The sequence below is a fragment of the Triturus cristatus genome, chromosome 1_2, assembly GCF_964204655.1.
Source record: "Triturus cristatus chromosome 1_2, aTriCri1.1, whole genome shotgun sequence".
Classification (NCBI taxonomy): domain Eukaryota; kingdom Metazoa; phylum Chordata; class Amphibia; order Caudata; family Salamandridae; genus Triturus; species Triturus cristatus.
This window is the reverse complement of record NC_140580.1, coordinates 1,093,938,089-1,093,950,627: the sequence shown is the minus strand read 5'-3', so window position 1 is coordinate 1,093,950,627 and position 12,539 is coordinate 1,093,938,089. Positions and strand designations below refer to the sequence as shown.

At 46.0% G+C, this 12,539-nt stretch overlaps 1 long non-coding RNA gene across 1 annotated transcript in view; it reads right to left on the bottom strand.

Moving 5' to 3' along the window:
* LOC146868738 (uncharacterized) overlaps positions 1-11,117 on the bottom strand; it is a 270,816-nt gene extending 259,699 nt beyond the window's left edge. Inside the window, exon 1 of the long non-coding RNA XR_014966394.1 lies at positions 10,996-11,117. This is a non-coding gene — a long non-coding RNA (uncharacterized LOC146868738). The remainder of the gene's footprint in view (positions 1-10,995) is intronic.
* Positions 11,118-12,539: the final 1,422 nt, after the last annotated feature.

Here is a 12,539-nt window from a genome sequence, read left to right as displayed (position 1 = left end):
AATCCGAGAATCTCTTCCAGGATGTACTTTAGAAGGTCACTATTGGTTTCTAGTGTCTGCATTATATAGGATCCTGCATCCATAAGTCAGTAGTGGTCCTGTTTTTTCTTTGGCAGCTTTATTCATCAGACCAATGGAATTTTGCCACCATTGATCAAACATTATTCACTTGAGTCATCAGCCACAACCTTAATTCTGTGTCAAAATATCAACTTCAGGAACGTACTACCAAAATATTGTGGTAAAATATCAAGGCCAGGACTAAAATATCAAGAAGGTAAGTGAATATCGGTAAATCTAGATTGACTATTCTTAACCCCACAATATCGTAAATATTTTGGCCATACAATTTTGGTGCCGCAATGATTCCATATTTAGTATGAACAACTTTCCTGCGGTGGATGGGCCATTCAAATCCACTGCAATGTTGTCTTACTTTGGTAGATGTCAACGGTTCGTCCACCACAGCGCTTCTGAAAATCCATCTGGGGTTTACATCTAAAGGATTTTTTTTAATCTAACCCGATATGCAAGGGTAAAGCTTCCATCAAATCCTGATTCTATTTTCTTATTTGTAAATTGCAGTGTCTCCACGTGCTGACATGACGGTGAGTAAAATAAAACAGACATGTTATGTGGCAAGGTCTGCTTTCACTTCAATTGGTGTTGGAGGGAGCTACACACTAGACACGATTGGGGGTGGGAGGAGTGCCCCCCAAACAGAGATTAGCAAATTTTCCTCCAATTTTAAAAATAAGAGCAGTCTTTCTGCCCCCCTCCTGTGAGGGAAATTTAGAGTATTTAACTCTAATTGACCAACCCCCAGTAGGTGGGGGCTTCACACCCTGGAATCAGGGCCCCAGTCAAAAAAAATACTCCATCAGGCTTTATGTTTCCACCAGAGGACGGAGCACCCAATAGACACCAGGGAAATTAAGAAGAATGTGTAAGGGTGGCCTACCTTGGCATCAGGGTGTACCCCCACCCAAAAAAGCCCAACACTCTTTCTGCTACGCTGGGTGGCAGATTAGAGGGTCTTACCACCAAGCTGCAAACCAGGGTGGTAAAAGCCTACAGTATTCCAGGTTATTTTGGTATTAAAAAAGGGGTCAGTGGCCCACTCAAGCTTTGGGCAGTGTCAGAGCTAAAACGGCCAAATATTATTTTAGTCACCAGAGGGCAAATTAGTGGATTTAGTCCCACTCTATCTGCCATGGAGATGTAAAGCTCACTAGAAGCCATGGAAAAATATTGAAAAAAACAAGGGGTAGGGGTGGCCCACCCAGGCTTTGGTCTATTGCCTCACCCCAGAATTGACCAAGCAGTTTTTCTGCTGGATGTATGATGTAACAACGCGTACCATTACAACGCGGTATGTTACATCGCGGTTTTAACAACGCAAGTCGTTACATCGACTTGCGTTGGAGGGCGCTGGACATAGGAATAGTGTGAATTACTATTCCAACACCAGTCTACGTACAGTAGGGAAGGTGTTGGAAAGTAATTCACAGTATTCCTTATCCTACAGCGCCCTCCAGTGCAAGTCGGTGTAACGACTTGCGTTGTTAAAACCACGATGTAACCATACCGCGTTGTAATGGTTGCGTGGTAAAGGATGTTTCCCTTTCTGCTTGATGGCAAAAATCTGACATCTCCATGTTCCAGTTTCAAGCCCTTCCTGTTGAGGGCACAAGACCCAGCCACACAAGTGTGGTGCTATTTTTATCTGGAAAGTGTGTGAACACACCAGGCGGTAAGAATGATGTGGATCTCCACACATTCCAGAGTCTGTCTTCTCAGAAATGTGAAGAAAAGGCGTGATTTTAGTTAAAGTTTGAAGTGTGCAGGGCTTTTTGGGTAATAAACAATAGTGGCATACTAAGTGGCACCCACCTGCACTTCCCTGGGTGTCTGTCTGGTTTTTAGAAATGTCCAGGTTTGGCAGTTTTTAGCACATGAAGCCAATAAACCACTGCTTCCAATATCACGAAAATGGGTCAATTTTGATACAAAAATGTCATGCCTTCATGTTTAGTTTTGGGGACTTTTCTCTCACAGGAACTAAACCCACCCACAAACGTAGGGTCCCTTTTTAGGTCTCGGCTAGCGAAGGCTGCGCTTGCGCAGTCTCGCTCGCGAGATTTAATGACTTTGAGAAGAGGGGCTTGCACCCGCCCCTCTTCTCTCCTGTTCTCCATTGGCTGGCCTAATAAATGCTGGCCAGCCACTGGAGAAGAGGTCCCGTCACTCTGATTATGCCCCGTCCTTTTCGGATCGGGGGGCGTGTTTTTTGCGAGAAGTCTCAGGGAGGAGACAACAGCAAAACACGCCCGAATCCGAAAAGGACGCTCCCTTTCTCCGAGGCATTTCTGCTGTGCCTCGGAGAAAGGCGGTGGTGTCTTCCGGTGCTGTTGCTGGGGTTTTCTGCCAGGTTCCAGAGCAATTGTTCGCGCTTAGTTTATCTACTTCAATCGGCTCTTTAGGGTTGGATAAATTCTCTCGACGCCATGTTAAAGTCAGGACACGGCCATAGCGGCATAACGTACAAGCGGTGATAAGTCATACGGCCTTGAGATTGTGCATGATTCGACAATGACTAGCATGCAACGCACATTTATAATGTTTTCCCGAGCCAAACACTGACGTACAGGGGTGCTGTATTTGTTATTTATATTGTATAGCCTCCCAATGTTAGGATACAACACTACAAACTGTATCCGAAAGGCAAAATGTGCCTGCAAGATAACACATCCGTATGTTCAAGAACCGATTCTTAGCTGCGAACACTATCTCTTGCGCAGTTAACGTTCATAAACCGCTACCACTGGGATTGCGCCACCTCTGCCTTGAGTGGGATCGCGCCACCTCTGCCTTGAGGGCTCCTTTCCCAATCCATGATGGCGACCGGAAGTTAGTGGCGAGAAGTTGTTTGCACCAGGGTGCCCGGCGCGTTCCAGGAGAGGGGAAGGTGTGGGAGGGGCAGGCGCGAGACGGCGCGTGCCGTGCCTGGAGAGGAGCGGGGCGCGCGGGGGACATGCACTTCTCCATCCCAGAGACCAAGACCCGCAGCGGGGAGGGCGGGTCCTCCGACGTGGTGAGTGATTGGGTCCCTGAGGGTGCCCTGTGCCTCTCACCCCTCTTCTTTACTCTGTTCCCGTCCTCACTGTGCCCTTCTCACCCGACCCATCTCTGGCTGTCCCGCTGTCTGTGCCTGTCAGGCCTCTTCTTACTCCGTCCCCCATCATGCCGGTACATTAGCATCCCTCTGTTCCCCGCTGAGTGTACCCTTATCCTCCACCCCCCGGTACACACTCAATGCCTCTCCTTTACCCGGTTGCATTTATTTGCAAGGGCCCCCATTTGCCCTGGTTGCACTTCTTCTACTGCCTGTGCCACCCCTTCCCTTTAAATACTGTAAATATCTCTATAGCCCCGTTGCTGGGGGGAGGGCTGTGCTGTTAATGCCGCCCTGGCCTTTGAAACATCCCCGTACACCTCTGTTACAAGTATAGCACTCTCCTACCTGCCTTTAGGACCTTCCTACCCACCACCTCGCACTACCCTGCTTTGTCCCTTACTCACTATTTGGCCTGTCCCACTTTTCTGCTTCCTGACTCTCTGATTTGCACCACCTTACCCATCGTTTTTCTGCTGTCCCCTCCTGCCTGTCCGATCCACACAACCCGCATTGCTTCGTGTCCTCCTGTCTAACACCCCTACGGTGCTGCTCCTTGTACCACCCTCACTCTTGTCTATACAGCCCTCCTTTCCATATCACCCTGCTTCTGTGTCCCTCTGCATCCATCATCTCTGTACTGTTCACCTTCCTGCCTATACTACCAGCCTCAGATTCCTGTAGTACCCTCCTGACGGTCTATACCACCTTCCGTGCCCATTGCACTCTGCTCGCACTGCCAGCCACACTCCAGCACCACCACCCTCCTTCCAGCACCACCACCCTCCTTCCAGTCTGTGCCATTTATATTCTCTTTCTTTACCACCCTCCTCGCTGTACCTCCACCTCATAGTGCTTATGCCAGCCTTCATTCCTACTGGAAACCCCTGTCTCTTACTTGTGCCACCCTTCATTCGCACTATATGCCTGTCTGTTTCGTGTGCCAGAATTCTTGGCCATATAACCTTGCTCTTCCTTGTCTGCTCCACCCTACAACCTTTCATTCTACCCAACCAGCTGTCATTCCCTTTGTGACCTTACACCCACCCCATGTACCAATTTTCATCACTCGACCGCCCTATTCGCTACACCACTGCCACCCTCTGACATGACCCCCTTTAGCCCCTCCTCCCTTTTCCGGATGTTCACAATGTTTGCATTTGCTTGCATCCTCACGGTGTGACACCTGCGCCCACCCGCCAGTTCACCCTCTGCAGGGAGACCCATCTCTTCCAAAGTGCAGCACTGATGACGATAATTAACCTTCATTTCGAAGGACGGAGTTGTGTGACGTCGCCTTGTTCAAAACATATCTAGCTATAAGTGCGAGTGACGAAATCGCAGTTTCTCTTTGGAATATATGCATACTTCGTGAGCCCCTGGCTCCTTTAGGTGGAGTTTTGCCTTTAGATGCAGTTTTGCGGTGGCCCCAGCCGCTGAAAAATGTGGGACTTGTGGGTTAGGGAAGTTGCAGAGTGATTCATATGGCCTGCTCGTGTGTTCTTGAATGAATCTTTGTCACAGTCCCTTGCTCTCCCCCGTTTTATTTTTTATTTATGGGTGTTGTGCAAAGGTTCCATAAAATTGCTACATAAACTGTTTGCATGTATTCCAATCTTGACTAAGGAAAAAACCTCCCAATTACTGGGTTTTGCAACAGTGAATGTGTGTAAGCTCTGTTGGTGCTTGCATTAGTCACAGAAAGTTATTTTTGTCTTCTGAACTAAGTGAGCAAGTCATCTGGATGCCTCGTGGTATAATTTTTTTTGTCTCCAAATGATTTAACATGTTCAGAAGGTCGGAAAGATTACTTAGCTCGTTTTGAACGTGCTGTAGAAATGTTTTGGCCTTTTTCGTTTTCTGGTCCCTCGCTTAATTTATAAATCCCTGCTAACACTTTCTTTAGTGGGGAATGGTGGTCACTGAAATGAGGATCAGTGGAAGGCATTAACATCTTTTATGCGTGTTTATGGTGTGATGACAGAAAGCTCCTGGCCTAAAGCTGGGTGAAACCACAAGGCAGGCGGCCAAGTGCTTTGTATGTATTATAAGTTTAATTGAGGACAGTTAAGCAGGTTTATTTTTTAAATAGGCGAAATGTTCATTGAAAATTTGAGCAAAATAGTGAGCCATTTGATTTTTTTATTTTGTGTGTTGTGTAAAACAAGAGCTAATTACTGGATATATAGTTAATCATTTCAGAAAAGAAACCAATGCTTTACTGAAAACTAATTCTGTATTCAGAAGGGAGCCATTAATAAAGGTCTTCTCTGCAGTATGCAGCCAACAAACAGCGCTTATCGGATTGAGAATATTCAGGCTTTGTTTCTTTCGTGATTAGAACTTTATTAAGCAATGGCCCATTGCAAAACATAAAAGCATATTTCACAGGGCACTGTGTAACATTTTAAATACATCACTGCGGCTTGTGAACAAGTTTTCATATTTCATTTGACATATTGGCTTTTTACACCACTGCATTTTGTGTAAAAAGTTTCCAAATCCCGAGCTACTATTGAAGATTATTAGTGTAGTAATAGTGACCTCATGAGGCACGATTACATTAGTGGCCCCCCCATGCATTATTAACAGCAGTGGTCACCCCAGATTATCAGACAAGACTGCCGGCTGTAATTTAAAAAGGCCTTATGAATTTGGAATGCCCCTGCATGGTTAATACATACTCCCCTGGCACCCAGGTGATCATATTAGCAATACGTCTTTCCCACTCCGCATGATTAATCAGCATTTAAAATATTTTTCTCTAAACATTAGGCTCTGGACTTATGAGTCATGCAAATGCACACATTTGTGTCTCAAATTCATGTTTCGGTTTTGATATACATATCTTAATTCAGCCAAGCAAAAGCCTCTAATTTACTATGCCGGGCTGAACACAGGAGAGCTACGTAGAGGCAGGTGGGAGCTGCTCATTGGAGAAGCCTGCTTTAGAAAGAGACGGGCATTGGGTCAGGGGGAGACCAACAGCGGGGCGGGGGAGACCAACAGTGGGGCGAGGGAGAAACTCGCAGTGGGGAGCCGAGAAATCGCGTAGCGTTTCAATGCAGTACAACAACTCCCAAGCATCATCCCATCTGACGTTTTGCAGAACTGTAGACAGGGTGGTAAAACTGTGTGGGGCTCGGGGCAAACTGCTGCATCAGTTTTTATTCCCCTCCTGGTATTTCAGCGGGCCTGCAGTGAAAGTCTGTGTGGCTGGATGTGGTATTACGGCCAAATCTTCAGAGTTTGGAACTGGAGAACCAGGTTTGAGTCTCCGCGTCAGCTCAACATTCAGTGATTCTGGGCAAATCACTTAAATCTCCCTATGCCTAAACAAGCATTTACAATGCAACGGTCTCGGCATTGTTAAAGTTAGAGCTATTGGCAGTGCTCATGACAATGCCGTTTCTTTAAATGTTTTAAAAACAAATGTCATGAGCAATGCCAATAGCTCTAACTTTACCAATGCCGAGACCATTGCATTGTAAATGCTTGTTTATCAAGAGAACTGTGGGAACATAAAATGGTAAAACATTTGTTATTATTCATTGGATTTCTCCCCATTTCGGGCCTCCAAATGTAGGTGTGCAAGAACACAATTTGCAAAATAAGATGATAGTATGGGTAAGGTCTGGCTTCACAAGAAAGCTGTACGGGCAATGGACAGTAATACAGATAAATAGCATAGGAATAAATATGTATTTTATGTGGAAGTAAAGACATGTAGAATAATATCGGTGTAGGTTAAAAGGTCAGGAGACAGTTGCACTGTCCAGCCAGAACTAAAACTCTATGTAGGTTAATGACTGCCCACTTCTGTACTCCTGCTCAGTAAAATACCAATAATTATCTTGTTATCTAAGACCCTTTAATAGCATTACAATGTCATGTGCATGCCCCTGAGAGCTCAAACTCAGGCTGCTGAATAAATAAACAAAATGATCACAGCTGTGTGGATGGCAAGGACTTTTTGGTGGAAGCACACAACTTCTCCCCACTCAAAAACTGTACTCCTGTCTCCCAACATGTGGGCGGAGACAAAGCCCTCCTCTAGTAATGCTCACATAATTGCTGGCGACAGTTGCTCTGCCAAGCCAGATCATAAAGAGGGGCTTAGAAAAGGGGCTTTGAAAAGCCTTGCAGCTAAGCGGTTAAGGTGGAATACCTCAACCTTTGCTTTGTCAATGTTTTCCTTAATATCGTCTTTCAAAGACGCTTTGCTGTTCACTATAATCCCTCAATACCTATGGGTAACCTTCCTTTGAAGCTTCTTGTGTTTTGGGGAAAATGGTACTGTCCCTGCATTTCTGCTGCTTGCCCACGCATCATTATTTGGGACATGCCTTCCTTTTCTGTAGTTGTCTTCTATGGAGCATCCTTCCACTGTGGCCAACAGTCTGGAGAGCATCAGTGATTCTATAGCTAAATGAAGGGAGTTGTTTGCCTAGAGGAGAATCAATGTTTCTCACTCTCACGTGCTTTCATTTTAGCCATAGGACCACCCTTGTCTCATCATCGAAGGTTTCATTTTAGCCATAGGACCACCCTTGTCTCATCATCCAAGGGCTTCCTATAGTCCAAGAAGGTTCCAAAGAAAGGAGTTCCCTTCTGAAAGCTGCTTTGGGTCATTGAGGCCTCCATTTAGGGATTGTCTGAGCAGGGCCTCATCCTCAATCAGCAGGGCTCTCGCCCCACCAACCCTCCTGCTCCTTGCCCTATTCATGGGTGTGGGAACCCCTAAGTGTCCGACAGAAGAGCATCGGCTGGCTCTGCTCCTTCAAACCTACGACCTGCCACAGGGGTGCCAGTCTATTAAATGTAGGCGCTCCGCCATGATTGTTTTTGCTGCCCGCTCGTCTTTCCTGGTCAGGACTGCCATGCAGGCATGGCAGCTGTGGGCACGAAGAAATGCCCCCAATGTGCAGAGAGAAACTACCTGCCCTCCAGGGACTTGTCTGTATTTTTTTTTTAACAGAAACAACCCCTGCTTTGTGGGTTTGTGCCCCAAAAACAAACGTAATGCAGAGTAGGTCGTCAAAGCATTACACTTTTAATAACAGCCATGCCTCCAATTTGCCTGGGGCACTTTTGCTCACGGTAGGAGCAGCCAACTTGAAGCAGGCGGTCTGCTGCTAGGTGGGCGGGGGGTCAGGGACCGCCCCCTGGCATCTAAGTGACCCCCTGCGAACCAAGTCACAAAGACCAGGTCGACTCTTCACAGCTCTTATCTGAACTCTACCTGTGTGGACGCAATTATTCCACTTTCCTCCATCAATGGCTCATTGCCAGCATGAGCCATCTGAATAAATAAACATTGTTATCACGTATCATAAGAGAAAATAAGTTTCCGTTCAATCTGACATTACAGATCAGGAAAGAATTGTCTGCCATAACAAAGATGAATGCAACACAAGGATTACAGCTGGGGTTAGCTTCTTCTGTGTTTTTTGTGCCAGGTGAAAATGTGCATTTCTGATTTCTCGAGAACTGGTGCATCCCAGGCTATGGCAGTACATAAACGCCAACCATGCGCCCAAAAGCAAGCATCGCAGCACGCTTCGCAGATTTTGTTTGCTGAGGTTTACAGTCAGCAATGCAGGGGCAAGTGCTGGCCACAATATCACCCTTGCACTGTATACGAGACAGCAACCTTTCACGAGGACCAGCTGCCTTGGGAATGTGACTTCAGAAGGCAGGGACGGGGCATGACTGCTGAGAGCTGCCAATGCATTGGCAAGAAATCGATTGGCTGAAACTTTTCATAAAGAAAAGGAAGCTCTTGCCAAGGCAAAGCCCGGCTCCACTCATCCCTCCAAAGATAATTGGAAAACCTCTTAAAAAGGCCTTTCAAGCATCCCAGTCTCGACATTCTGCTGTAACTGAGGGATGCTTGTCAGCCTGTAATTGTTTCATATGCCAGTGGACATGTCCCATTTCCCTGATTGTTCTTTCATGGTTTGCAATCTTATTACAGCATAGAGCGGAAGATATTACAATTCAGATGGGATTAAGAAGTCACTGGATCTGAGATCTATGACTAAATGGAGCGCTGACATCTCTTCTTCTACGTAGACGCCAGCTTTCGGATCCACCCTCGACATGATCGCTCAAATAGGTGCATATGCAAATGGGAATGTATTAATGTAGTCCTCAACTCTCTGGATTAAACTTTTATTAAGTGCTGCCAGTTTTAGGAGATAAAGGAATTGAGGAGTAGAGGTATAAATTGCTTTGCCAAAGATCACACAGTGCGCTCAAGTCAGCTTGCAAAACTAGACCACAAGTGTTATAAAATGTAAACTTTGTACAGGTCTGAAAAACAAACAAAGGCAATTCATTTCGCACCACTGCACTGCTTACGTGAAAAGGAATGAAGCAAGCATAGTGTGCACTACTTTTGCTGCTCACAAAATAAGAATTGGAACATATAGATTCTGTCTAGAACCTGGCCCGTCTGCATCTGTAAAGTGGATAACGGTGTATGTGTTCTCTTTCTTATCACTAAATGCAACAAAAATTAGGTGGTCAGGCATTATTTGACCAGGTGCAAAACTTAACCACAACAAATTCTGGTTTTTTTCACCCCGTCTTACAAAAATGGGAAAATTGTCCAATATGGAGTTTATCTGTTTTTTTAGAAAATAGCCCAAGTTCCCCTGCTTCCGCACTTAGGACCATTGGTCCAGATGTACGAAACGTTCTTGCAGTCACACTCTAATTCGGAGTTTGTAACAGCAACATTTTGTGGCCTCGTTGCAGTCCCATTTTAGGAGTTGGTAAAGTTGTGCTCATTCCTAAAATGGGTTTGGAACTGGATACCGACTCAGTATTTGGAAAGGGCATATTGTGGGCATCCCTTTCTAACTCCAAAGCAGTACCAGGTGCATCAATGGTTTGCAATCGCAATTCCAGTTGAAAACCAATGAAAAGTTACCAACTCCCAAATTGGGGCGGTAACTTATTTACAAAGGGGAAGCTGTCCCCTTCGGACCTCTACCACTTTGTGACTGGCTGAAAAAGTTTCAGGGGAGTAAGCGGTGATCCAATTGACCACTGCGAATTCTGACACTTTTTTTTTAATAAAGATATTTTAAAGCAGCATGCTTCCTTTAAGTAAATTATTCTGCTTATTTGAAAAATGTTTTCCTAAAAGCCAACACAGATATAGTGGTTTGCTACCCTTGGAGCCACCATCCCTGTGATTGCAACCAATCACTGTGAGCCGCAATTCGTGACCCACCTTATGAATATTCATGAAGTAGGTTGAATTGCCACCAATCTAGACTGCGGAATTCGTAACCCGACCTATTAGTAGATAGGTCGGTTTACAAAATTCAATACTAGTTGGAAAAAGGCTACTCGTAAATAGTGACCCCATTTCGTAGCCAGTACATTGATGCTTCTGGCCCATAGACCACGTTTACTCATGAACTACAAGACTTCCATCACAATAACTACCTGAGAAATATATTTAAAGATGTCCAAGTAGGGACATTTCTCAGACAGGATGCCGAAAAGTCAACGTTGCTTATTTTTCAAAACATACAACATGGAACAACTTTCCCAACAGAACCCAAGCATCTGAGACGCCATTCACGTGGCACATGTCAAATACATGTATCACTGTACATATACATGTATGTCATTAAGCAATCCACAATAGCTCAAGAAGATTCAGGCGTTATTACTTTTCAGGTTTGACGCACCCCTCTCTAGAAATCCCAATGTGTTTCAATGACGGACTGGAAAGGCAGGAAGCAGAAAGCAGGGTCTGGGGCTGGGGGTGGGAGGGGGCGTTTGCAGAAAAGCAATTTTACCTGTCGAGAAAGCATGCCCCGGTCCTTTCCCTCGCGGGCTCGCCAGGTTAGTCCATCAGGGAATAACGACAACAGATGCCGTGGATATCAAATTGTTGTGCTGAGGTTATAGCGATAATAAGCACGTGATGTTTGCCTCATTACGCCAGACTGGCTCCAGCGCCGCGCGCTGCGAGACAATGCAAACAATGCTGGCTGCACGAGGGCGACTTCTAAAAGTGACAGAGTGCAGGAGATTAGGAAAACAAGCCATGCATGTAACACTGTGAGCTGTAGAGAACGGCGGGGGCGAATACATGGGATGGAGGGAAGATGGATGGGTAGGGGGGGGGGGGAGGGACATGTATGCAGCCCTCTCTTAAATAAATATGAGAGGTTACTTTGGCTGGTTAGGATGCGGCTTGACGTCCATAGCTGCCGACTTCAGCGCTAAAGAACGAGGTTCTAGTCTCGGCGTCGGCTCAACATCCGGTGATTCTAGGTAAATCAATTAATCTCACTGTGCCCTTAAAAAGCTGAATGCTCTTCCGTGGGTTCGAGTTGGTGCCCTAAAAAATCAAGCATTGGCAAAGCCAATAGGTCTCACCTATACGTGGCAGATGTGTTTTTGTCATATTGAACACCAGTGTGGCTGTTGTTCAGCATGACTAAAAGTTAGAGGTTTAGAGGAGAGTTGGGGGAGTAGAGTGTCGTATAGTGGAGATTGGGGTGTAGGGTTCAGTGGCAAAGAGTGCAGTGGGGTGGAATAAGGTGGAGTGGATTGAGGTAGCATGGCAGATCGTAGTGGGATGGATTTAATTAGGGTACAGTGGGATGGGGTATATTGGAGTTGATTGAAATGGGGTAGATTGGATTGGAGTGGGGTGGGGTAGCTGAAGTGAATTGGAGTGATAGGGCGTGGCTGCGGTGGGTTAGAGGGGGTGGTTGGAAGTGAAGTGAATTGGGTTGGTGTGGATTGGGTGGATTATATTGGAACAAATTGTATTGGACTGGAGTGAATGGTTTGTATTGGAGTGGGGTGGGGTGGATTGGATGCACTGAATTGTAGTGGGGTGGGTTGGGCTAGAGTGAGGTGGTTTGGGGTAGATTGGAGTGGACTGGAATGGATTTGAGTCTGTGAATTGGGTTGGTTTGGATTGGAGTGGGCTGGAATGGATTTGAGTGGCTGGATTGGTTTGGAGTGGAGTGGGCTGGAATGGATTTGAGTGGGTGGATTGGTTTGAAGTGAAGTAAGATTGTTAAGGGTTGGATTGGAGTGGGTCTGATTTGTGTGGGGTGGATTGGACTGGAGATGGGTAGGTGGATTGGGTTGGGGTGAGGTAGATTGTGGTGGATTTGAGTGGGGTAGATTGGAATGGCATGGGTGGGTGGGTGGACTGGGGTGGAGTGTAGTGTATTGGAGAGTGGTGTATTGAGACAGAGTGGGGTGTATTGGTTTGGATTGGATTGGAGTGGTGTGGATTGGAGTGGGGCAGATTGATTTGGATTGGAGTGGAGTAGATTAGAGTGGGGCAAATTGGAATGGGGCAGATTGTTTTGGATTG